Source organism: Pinus tabuliformis, chromosome 1_1, assembly GCF_031772625.1.
Source record: "Pinus tabuliformis cultivar Carrire ecotype Pingquan chromosome 1_1, CPIR1, whole genome shotgun sequence".
NCBI classification, from domain to species: domain Eukaryota; kingdom Viridiplantae; phylum Streptophyta; class Pinopsida; order Pinales; family Pinaceae; genus Pinus; species Pinus tabuliformis.
Window position 1 is genome coordinate 875,982,526 of NC_142297.1, and position 12,102 is coordinate 875,994,627.

Below are 12,102 nucleotides of genomic sequence, written 5' to 3' on the forward strand. Positions count from 1 at the left end.
TGTCTGCCAACTTCTTCATTTTGAAAAATTTGTACTGTAAGCAACATGCATATTTTCCTGTTGTTGCATTTGGTTTGCATAATAGTGATCAACCTCACTAATATGGGTTTCCTCTTACCTTGCAACAATCTTTTTGTTCCTTGTTCATCCAAGCATTCTATTGTTTTCTTATAGAAATCTACCTTGGTTCAGTGCAAGTACAACCAATCCATGCCCAATAACAAGCCATGCCCACATAATGGTAACACATTCAAGTGGGTTGTCATGGGCATGCCATTGATCTCAATTTCACATGACCTTACTCAATGGATGATTCTTCTCCTTGTGCCTGTTCCTAAGAAGATCATATCAAACAGAGATGTGAATTCCAAGTTTTGGAAGGAGTTATTTGTAAGTTTGGGGATAGAGTTAGGTTTCAGTACAACTTATCATCTGCAGACAGATGGACAAACAAAGAGGGTTAACGAGATTCTTAAGGATATGTTGAGTATGTATGTCATACATCAACAGAGGGAGTGGGAGGAGTATCTTCCACTAGTAGAGTTTGCATATAATAATGGGTATCAAGAATCCCTAAGGATGAGTCCATTTGAGGCTTTCTATGGGTGGAGTTGTAATACTCCCATCAGTTGGAGTGATCCAGTGAACAAGGTGATGATTGGATTGGATATGTTGGTTGACATGGAACAGATGATGTAGGTTATTATAAGTAATTTGAAGGCAACACATGACAGGCAGAAGAGTTATGCAAATCAACATAATGCATTCAAGGAGTTTCAGATTGGGGAACATGTGTACTTGTGCATCAATCCCAAGAGGATCTCCTTGAGGATTGGGTCATGTGCCAAGTTGGCGCCTTGGTATTGTGGGCCTTTTGAGATCCTTGAGAGGATTGTATTAGTGGCCTGCCGACTTGAACTGCCGCTGACAGTGAAAGTCCATGATGTTTTCCATATTTCGGTACTTAAGAGATATATCTAGGATGTTGATTGTGTGATTGATTGGACTGTATTGCAAGCGGAACCAAAGGGAGTGTTCCAACCATAAACTTAGTGCATTTTGCAGTAGAAACAACTCATGCTCCGGAATCGAGCAATAGAGCAAGTTAAAGTGCAGTGGAAGCACTTTGGGCCCGATGAAGCTACATGGGAGATGGTTGATCAGATGTGGGCTTTGTATCCTTCTTTATTCGTTGGTTGAGAAAATATGTTTGGTTTATATTTATAAATGCACATGTGTATTGTAGATACTACAATGAGCTATGTCATAAGGCTCCAATAAGCAGTATGTTGTAAATACTGCAACGAGTTGTGTTATAAAGCTCCAATAAACAATATGGTGTTCATGGTTTCAATAGTTTGGTATGCTGAAAATTTTGCATTGAGCTGTGTTATGAATTCCATGGGAAACATGTTTTGATAGTCATAAGCATCATAGAACACTGAGGATGGTGTTCGCTCAAGGGGGAGGGGTTTGTGACAACCCCTGGTTGATTTTCCATGTAAATAAAATAAAACCAAGGTCATGGGACATGTATTCTAAGTTGAATGGTGGGCAAACATTATAGTGGGCATCACTTGTGGTTTAATAATGGCTATGGAAAATGGCCAAGGAAAAGAGGGAATAAATGGCATTTAATTATGAAAATAAAGGAAAATGGGAGAAAAGGAAGATGAAGAGACACAAATTTGCATGCAAGGGAAATTAGAGGAAAAATAAAGGAATATGAAGAAAAAGGGAGATCAATGGTAAAAATTCATCACATAATCACTTCACAACCTTTTTTTAGTTCACAAATTTTGTCTTAGCTTTTGTCAGTTCAGTTTTGGCCCTCTCCTTTCATTCTCTCTCTCATATACTCTTGCACACTTAGAGCATTCTTGGAGCATACTGACAATCACTTGGATTAGAGAAAGAAAGCAAAGGAAAGTAAGGGAGCGTAAGGAGATAGATCAGTAGCTATAATAGACCTTAGATAGAGGAGGAATGACCTGTTATAGAGTTTTGTGAACCCAACGTTTCGGACTACCAAGTGAGTCCATCATCAGGGGATGCGTCAATAGATATTCTCCAGATATTAATGATGTATCCATGAGCTCTATTTAGGGTGTATATATATATATATATATATATATATATATATATATATATATATAGGTTTTTAAAGAAAAGATATATGAAATTTGGTTGGCCATTATCCTGTTAGTTTTTCATTTATTTAATTATTTATTATTATATATATATATATATATTTTAATTTATTAATTTGTTTAATTAATTAAATAATTTATTTGATTAATTAGTTAAAAGAATAGATTAATTAATTAATTTTATTATTTATTAATATGTTTATTAATTTATTAATTTGATTAATTAATTAATTAATTAATAAGTTAATGGGATAAATTAATTAATTAATTTTATTATGTTTATTACTTTTATGTAAAATTAATTTTTTAATTAATTTGTTTAATTGATTCATTAATTTGTTTGATTAATTAACTAATTTGTTTGATTAATTAATTAATATGTTTATTGCTTTAATTTTATGTATTTTATTTGATTAATTAATTAATTAAATTAATTAATTGTTAATAAATAAATAAATTAATTAATTAGTAAATCAATAAAGAATTAATTATTGATTTTTTATGATTTCAAGTAAAGATTTCGAGGTGTTGCTTAGTTTTAATCCTTCGCTCTGGATAATATTAATTTTTCGAATTCTGATGCACTGTCCATCATGTCCCTTCCATGGTAGGACTTGATGTTGTTAAATAATGAATCCATACAGGTGAGGATAGTTTTAGATAGAGGAGGAATGACCTGCTATAGAGTTTTGTGAACCCAACGTTTCGGACTACCAAGTGAGTCCATCATCAAGGGATGCGTCAGTAGATATTCTCCAAATATTAATGATTTATCCATGAGCTCTATTTAGGGTATATATATAGGTTTTTAAAGAAAAGATATATGAAATTTGGTCGGCCATTATCCTGTTAGTTTTTCATTTATTTAATTATTTTTATTATTATTTATTTATTTATATATATATATATTAATTTGTTAATTTATTTAATTAATTAGTTTATTAATTAATAGGTTGCATATGTGATTTCCTTGCTGGTTTTTGGATGCATGATATATGCATGTGGTTCCTTGGTTATGAATTGTCATTGGCATGGAGATTTGCATAGAGTGATAATGGTTTCATCCTTGCCTGTCCATTTCCTGGATAACCATGGTGTAGTGGGTTCCCCATTTGATTTTCTAATTGCTTCTCTGGTTTCCTATGGTTGTGGGTTGGAACAAATGCTCTGGAGTCCTGAAATAGCTTGGGTTCCCCAGTGGCTGTGGGTTGAGTTACTAGTCCTTGGAGCCTGTGGGTTGGGACAAATTCTCTGGAGCCTTAAAATAGCTCAAGTTCCCTGGAGGCTGTGGGTTGAGTTACTTGTTCCTAGAGCCTTGGACAACTTGGACAACTTGGGTAGAGACCAATATGATTGATGTTAGTGCTTTCTGGACCGTATATGTGAGATCAATGTGCTTGAGGGTTGTGGTGGTTTGTCCTCTAGAAGCCCTAGTTCGCGTTATTTTGGTTTAACTCATATGATCCCACTTTCATGCTTGGAATATGGCACGGGGTTGATTGGCTGAAAGAGAGATTTGGTTCAGCCCAATCTATGGTTGGGTGGTACATGGAAGTCCCTGACTTGGTTGGCATTTTCATATGTGAATATGAGTTATTTTCCTATTATGATCTATGAGCACTTGTACTCGTTAATTTTCTTCATTTCATTTCTCTTTTTTTTTTGGTTATCATCACTTGCTCGTGAAGAAAGCCCATCCAATCCAGTTTTGAACCTGGATAGCTCTGATACCACTCTGTAACACACCCAACCCCTTCCCTTTGGTCGAAGGAATGGGGTGTAATTTTTTTCTTTCCTCTCCCTGCTGCAATTGTCTTTTGTTAGTGTTGTCTGCCACCTTTGGAATCAATCCTAGTGGTTTCCCAGAGTCATCGGGTGACCATCGACTAAGCCCACAGGAACTTAGCTTATTAAGCCCTCCCCGATCTGAGTTTCCTTTGCGACTGAAGCGACACTAGTGGTCTTATTCTCCGCGAAACAACCAAAGGCTGGGGCTAATCCCTAAACCTCCCAACCTCTTCGTACTTCTTTGCGCCCTAGTCTGCTTCTACGCGAAGTGATCGAGGGTTAACGCTTATCCAATAGCCTTCTATCCCAACGCAATAAACTTGTGCCCCACACACACCCATTCGGGTATACCGCCAGGTCGACGTGTCCAGTGGGGACTGCCCGTCCTCACCTTCATTGGTCACAACCTTGCCACACGGTTTCCCGTCAATCGTCCATGTCCAAGTGCCTCATCTTCTGATGCATTCCTTAGCTGCGCCCACTTACCTTTATTAGGGAATTCCTACCGGGCCAGGATGGCAAGTGGGTCTACCCACTGTGCTCGCCAACCAATTAACTTCCTACCCGAGCGTGCTTTCTCGGAAAACCCATATGTCATCCCGATGCCTAGTCAGCCCGATGATCCTACCCGTGTAGTGTTGAATTCTTCCGGGTTCAGGCCATTGGGATGACATTATTCTGATGTCTTCTCCTATGAGCCATTCAAACTCTACCATGTGTCCCTCTCGAAGAGAGAGAAAGGTCCTCCAACCCTTTGCTTTGCATTGATTCCCTTTATTATTCAAAAACCACTAGGTTTTGAAAATGGCTTCGACACCACCCCTAAGTAGTTTGTGGGTTTAGAGGCGTGCCCTAGAAACATCCCCCAACCGTCAATGTATGTGATCAACAATGCAGGAGAACTACTTATGGGATCCCAAGGCCTAACACGGCTACCAACTCAAGTCCCGTTGGAATACTGTCGCGTGGCTTAACGCCCATCTCCCGGTGTTTGCACCTTGTCTCCCCTTACATTCCTCCAGGATGAACCTGGTAGGGTGACGTTTATGGGGCCCGCTCGGTGCGTTCCCATTGGCGCATGCTTCCCTACATGACCCAACACTCACATCCCAACATTTAAACATGTGTGACACTTTTTATCACGTCAGGTGATTGCCTCCGGGCTATCACAGTTGGGTGGGCTCCACCCACTCTGTTCCTTCCCAACGCTTTCCACTTGCGCCTAAATTGAAATATTATGGGATGTACTTGTCGAGATGACATCATCGTTGTCTCCTTTGCTTGTCCTTAGTGATGTCACAGACTTAAGTGGGTTGTGAGACAACCACCCACCAATGGTAACACCGTTGGGCACACGTACTCTGCAGTGTCATCCCACCCTACTCATCTTGCTCCTATCAGCCTGCGCACCTTAGCGAATGCTCTGGCTTGGAGCTAACAGGATGACCTGTCAATGGGGCCATCTTTTCCCAATCACGTAGCTTCTGGGCTGGCGTGACCACTTGCTTATCCCGACTGGTTTCCTCTCGAAAGCTACTCACTACTCCCTTCGGTGTCCCTCCGGGGTAAACCTTCTGAGCCACATCAACACTCCTCTTGGCCAGTCATGCGCAAGGAGAACCTATCTCCTCTAAGCTTCGCTCCTCTGCGCCACAACATATCCATGTCCCTCACCAGTCTGCTATGGCCCGGTCAAGGGACTTTGACGTTGCCTCACAAGCTTTTTAGCTACACATTCTCCTCCGAGCTGATTTTTCCAACTATGGCTCTGCTTCAGAGGTCGGGTAGACCTTTGGATCAAGGTCAAGCTTCGATGTCGACGCTAAGGGTTTACTAGTGTGCTCTAGGGTGCTACGCCTCCCAAGTTTGGGTGATAGTTTCATCAATGAGTTTCCAGCTTGTAGGACTTCCCTGCTTGCGAGTAGGGAATTCCTCACATGGTGACACATGCGCTTCGACGCCCATTACTTATCACAGGCTTGGCGTGAGCTTCCAAGAGGTTTTCACCTCTCTTGTTACATGCCAAGAATGCCAGAATCCGTTTCAAGCATACAAGCAGCTCCATGACGCCATTCTAGGGCTGTTAGGGCATTGGGCTACTCGCAGGGACACACAACCCTTGTCGACAAAATCCATATGGAGGGAATGGTGGTTGCTGCAAGTGTAGGGTTGGAGGCCATTTAAGTAAGGCTTCTGGGAACTTTGGCCCAGGGGTAATTCTCCACCACATTGAAATCAAGCTTGCCTTATGGCACAACGAATTGTAACCTGACAAATAATGGATGTAAACAAATGCTGACCCTATTACTCAGGGGCTCTCCCATGCATTATTTGTATCAATAAAAAAGGGTCTCCGAACCCACCATTATTTTTAAGTTTATTTATGAGTTCTCATGACTCTGGCCACAACCTGTGACGAGGTCTGATATTTCTCTTATTAAGTTATGTATGTGCTACTTCCCGCATCGTGAAATATATATGCAGGTTAAGACTCAACTTAAAATTATGGCTTAGGCCTTAGCATTATGTGGCTTTTATATACATATATATTTCCCTTGCATCAGGTGCTATGAGCCTACTATCAACAATTATCACTCAACTTTGCTTCAAATCCAATACAGATACAATCATATATTCAACATATATACATAAGTAACATGTGTTCCACAGAGATGCATTACAGATGTGAGTGACAATGGCACAAAATTGTAGAAATTCCTTGCAGATTCAAATTGCTAATTGTACTTTACTAAAAAAATAGACTTGATGATTTGAATATGTAAACTTGAAGATTTTTAATAATTTGCAAGTGAAATTTTTATATGTGTTTTGGGTAATGGATCAAGTTACTAAACACATTAACAAGTGATTTTAAACCAAAATTTTCCAAATAGGAGGAGGTCATGGGGTAGCCATCGATTGACCCACGTCGCTCTCCCTCATTAGTTTAGCACAACAACTAATGAACCAATAAAACCACCATACACAAGCCAATAAGAATGAGACAAGTGTCATCCAGCCATAGGTCCTCATAAACACAGTGACCTGCCCAATCAATGTACAAATTGTTCACTGGGTGTACCTGCAACCCAAAGCTTAAAAATTTTAGTTGTTTGCCAATTCGACTAGAACATGATATCAGGAGCATACAATATTAGTTTTGAGTGAAACCAGTTACGTTGGATTTAGATTGCCAAGATCTATCCAATCGTATAGGTTTCGAGCATTTTTTTAGGTGTGTGTTATATTCTTTCCACGAATAGCCCGATGCACGAGGGGGTAATAGGGGGGTGAAGACCCCCTGTTCACTGCGCCGAGTGTTGCAAGGGGGATGGCAACCCCCCCTGTCAGAGGGTTTAAGGGCTTGGACCCTATATTAGGTGGCAAAACCTACCTATGGTTTTGTGTGTGGTTTTCACATATGGTTTTGGGCATGATGGTTTTCTGCCCATGGTATTTTGTAGATCCGGTCAAGGGAACTATGGTTATGTTCTAATCTAAGGTTAATGGATGCTTCAACATGTATATATATGTATTGTAACATTGAAAGGAATATAATGAAAAATCAAGCTGGTAGTCCCGATTTTGGGATCCAGGGGAAAATCTCTGTGTATATCTGTTTTATGTTTTATGTTCTTGCCGTTGTTTATATTATGTTTTTAGAATTCCTATGTAAGTAATCTATGTACGGGGTTAAAACCTACACATTTTTTGAGCACTTTGAATTTTGAGCACTAATTTGATCCTCTGGATCACTCCTCCCCATTGGAAGCTTTTGGACCTCCAAAAGCTCATTTTTTAGTCAACAACTAGATGAGGGTACAATTCCCTCACCCTTCCAGTCTTAATGCACTTAGCTTTGCTAGGATTTGTCACTTTGAGATTTTCATGAAAGTACATCAGTTTCCTTGATTTTGGAGTCCTTGTCTTGCTGTTAAAGATGACATCTTGCTGCAATTTCCCAAGATTTTTAGAAAAGAAAACTGCCCTTGAAAGAATATGAACATTCCCTCCTTGGTCTTCAATCAAAGGAAACTTATTCAATTTCAAATTCACTTCACCTTGAACACTGTCATCATGATGATGCTTAGCATGTCTAGTCTTACACTTGGCTTGAATCTTTACCAAATGTGATCGCCATCGCCATGCATCATTCCTCTTCAAAGCCAATCCATTATGAAACCCATAAGAAGATAATTTAGAACCAATGTCCTATTGTCAAATAGCTTTTGCATTTGCTTTTTGACCTCTGCATGCTTTAACACTGGCTTCTTGTTCATACCAATGTTCAATAATGAAGCATCCTGCTGCAATTGCACTTCATTTTGTTTACCTCTTTTATGAGGAAACTTGTTAGACTCTTGAAACATCTTATCACATGAATTAGAAACCTTAATGAATCATATTTCAAACTTGATTCATATCCTTGAAAGGGTTTAAGTTCCTCAACATCTTTGTGCTTGAACATTAACAATGCAAAATTTTGACTAGCATTAACAATCCTTTTCATGTGTCCAACATTAACAAGAGATAAACTCAATTTCTTGTTATGCGCTCTAACAATGTACTCATGGCTTCCCACCAAATAAGTGTTGGACCTTCCAATTTAAGAGAAGCAAGATGAATCTTGGTTTCATCATCCTTGATTCTTTATATCTCGAAATACACTTCAATCTGACGAATCCAATTATCTAATTTCTCAGCATCTACCTCCCCATTATACATAGGCAATTCAAACTTAATATTAAGCTTTAGCAAAGGAGTTTTACCATGTCCCTTTTGGAGAATTTGGAGGTGTTTGTTTTTGTGGAAGGGTAGAAGAAGTAGAAGAAGGTGAGGATGAGGATGATGGAGGTGAAGGTGGTGGTTTGTCACCATTCCCTCCATTCCCTTTTGGAGGCTTGTCCCCTTTTCTTCCATATCATTTTGGAGGTTTTTTGAGCTCTCTCCATACAACCTTGCATTTCTCTTCATAAAGAACCTTTACCATTTTAGATAACTCAAAGAATGCTTTTTTGGAAGTTCTTTCATCTTCAAACATCCCTTCAAGACCTTCTTCATGTGCCATGACTATTGAAGCTTGAGGCGTGTTTGTTCTCCTTAAAACAATTTGAGATCTTGGCTCCATAAGTTCTCCTTCTCCTCTTTTAAGTTTCAAACTTGTAAGCATCATAAAAACACTTGCAAACAAATCAAACCTTCACAATAACCTGATCCTATGATACCAAAATTGTCTGAATATGTAGACTTGAAGATTTTTAACAATTTGCAAGTGAAATTTTTATATGTGTTTTGGGTAATGGATCAAGTTACTAAACACATTAACAAGTGATTTTAAACCAAATTTTATAGCCAAAACAGAGAAAAATAACAATATCTGAAACACATAACAAAAAACATGATAAAGGAGTTCACCCCTCTTGGGCTACATCTCCTGGTTCCAACTTCAAATGCATGGCCTCTTTCATTAAGTGCTCAAAAATAAGCTCAAATAGAAAAACGATGTCTCCAATGGATCTAACACTGTTAAAAACCCCCATCTGGTTTCTTTCTGCACCTCATTTGACAAAAAATTGAGTAAGTTATGTCTGTTACAAGTTTTTTCCAAATTCTTTGGCTAGTCATCCCACAATTTGACCCAAATCTAGCTTGAGCGCCCCAAATCCGCAACCGACGCGCAAATATTCCATATAATCCCGCTTGACGGGAAAAATTGTAGGACCGTTAATTCGGCCATTAAGCCCCCAATTCTGAAAAATTTGGTAATGTTGGCGCATGCGACCGCATTGGGGGCCAAGATTCCAGGGCTTAACTCCATTCCCCTTTGGTTTGCCGTGCCCTTGGTCGTATTGGGTCTCAGTGACCTGGTGTTAGCCCCCTTTCTCTGCGTGCTCCCGGTTCTATGGATTTCATGTGCCTTGGGGCTGGCCCCCTCCACATTTCCGTGCGCTCGGTGTTATGGGGTGCCATGTGACCCCGGGGCTAGCCCCCAAGGCTGGCCCCTTAAACTTTACCACCACGAACTTGAGCACTGGGCTTCGACTGCGTTTGGTGTTGTGGGTTGTGGCCGTGGGCTGGGTTAAAGCCTAGCCCCTTGGTCCCTCCACCTACACTCCCGTGGGCATTGGGGTGGCCATGGGCTAGGGCTTAGCCCGACTCCCTCCCCCATATGTGCTACTATTAAGTTTAAATAGAATCCCTCCACCATATCTATTAAGAAACACTTGTGTTGTGATGGTGGAGCACCGTGCTGCCACTCTGGAGGTTTGCTGTTCGAATCCCATGGAAGCCCGATCTGGCCATAAACCAAATTTTGCCAAATAGGAGGAGGCCACATGGCAACCACCGATTGGCTCACGTGGTTCTCCCTCATTGGTCCAACACAACAACCATTGAACCAATAAAAACCAACATACACAAGCCAATCAGAATGAGACAAGTGTCATCCATCCATAGGTCCTCATAAACAAATTCATCTGCCGAGTCAGCATACGGATTGCTGACCGGGTGTACCTGCAACCCAAAACTTAAAAAATTTAGCTGTTTGCCAATTCGATTAGAACACGATATTGGGAACATACGATATCAATTTTGAGTGAAACCAATTGCATTGGATTCATATTGTCGAGATCTATCCAATCGTACAAATTTTAAGAATTTTTGAGCACTTTGAATTTTAAACACTAATATGATCCCCTGGATCACTTGAATCTACTTTACTCATTAGTGGAAACAATTAAACGATCGTGGAATCAAGAAGCCTACAAGAGAAGGAATTCAATCAACACATTACACAATGATTTCATGGGGAAAGCCATAGCTAAAAACTCTTGCTATCTATATATTTCATTAGTTAGAAAATATGAGAAGATTACAATGCTTTGCTCAAGCTCGAGCAACCTCTGCACTTTCTCCATCTGTCTCATAGCTTCTTAGACAAGCCTAGGCCAATACTTAACCAATTTATCACTTGCCCAAGTCCCTATTTCCTTGCGTTGTTTGCTTGGGAATTAGCCCCCTATTAATTAGGGAAATTCCTCAAAGGAATTGCACAACCCATCATAGGCCTTCCTTTGACTACATGCACCACTTGTACAATTCAGATGATTATATGATTGATAGTACACTGTCCCTGAATTCCAATATCAATTGGGTAACTCTCAGATCTTATATGTATGAATTATTTATGAGTGAATCTTCAGTTAACTGGTTGATCACTACAGGAAGCACCACACTACTAGACCTCCCACTAGTTCCTCCAACAGTTGGAACTAGTTTAATTGGCTTTAACTCAGTTAAACTGAATTAATTAATTACAACTCAAAATAAACTCAACCAGGGCTCCTATAATGTAGGAGACAATCTACATGACTCAAGTAAGACCCTCAACTCAAATTAACTGAGCCAACTAAGTCAAATTAACTTAGTTAACTAATACAAGTTGTCATTAGATGTAGAATAACAATTTTATTCGTAATTTAATTCAAGGACAAAATTAAAATAGGTTTTTCTTGTTGAATTTTCAACACTCCCTCTCAACAAGAAAGGGATTATCTGCTACCCTGATCTTGCCTCTATGAAACTCGAATTTGCATCTTGACAATTCCTTTGTCAAAATATCTACATCTTGTTCCTCCATAGGAATGCACTCACGCAACATGATTCTCCTTTGCACAAAATATTGTAGATGGTGATACCAGATGTTGATATGCTTGGACTGATCATGAAAAACTGGATTCTTAGAGAGTTTGATACAACTTTGATTGTCACAGTAAACCACTATAGTATCCATCCGCTGACCAAATAACCCAACAAGGATCTTCGTCATCCATATATCTTCACAAGTTGCTTAACTAGCAGCCATGTACTCTGCTTCTGCCAAACTGAGCGTTGAAAATAACAACAAGAAATGTTAAAAATAGAATCTAGAAATTCCAATTTAATTTGTCCTTGAAATAAATTGTGAATTAAATTGTAATTCTTTTCTCATATCAACTTGTAATAGTTAACTAAGTTAAGTTGACTTAGTTAGCTTAGGAAATTCAAGTTCAAAGTCTATCTGGAGTCATGTGAGTGTGATCCCTAAAGTTTAGGGGTCCAAATTGAGTTTATTTGAGTTGTAATTAGATAACTCAGTCTAACTGAGTTATAGTCAATTAAACTA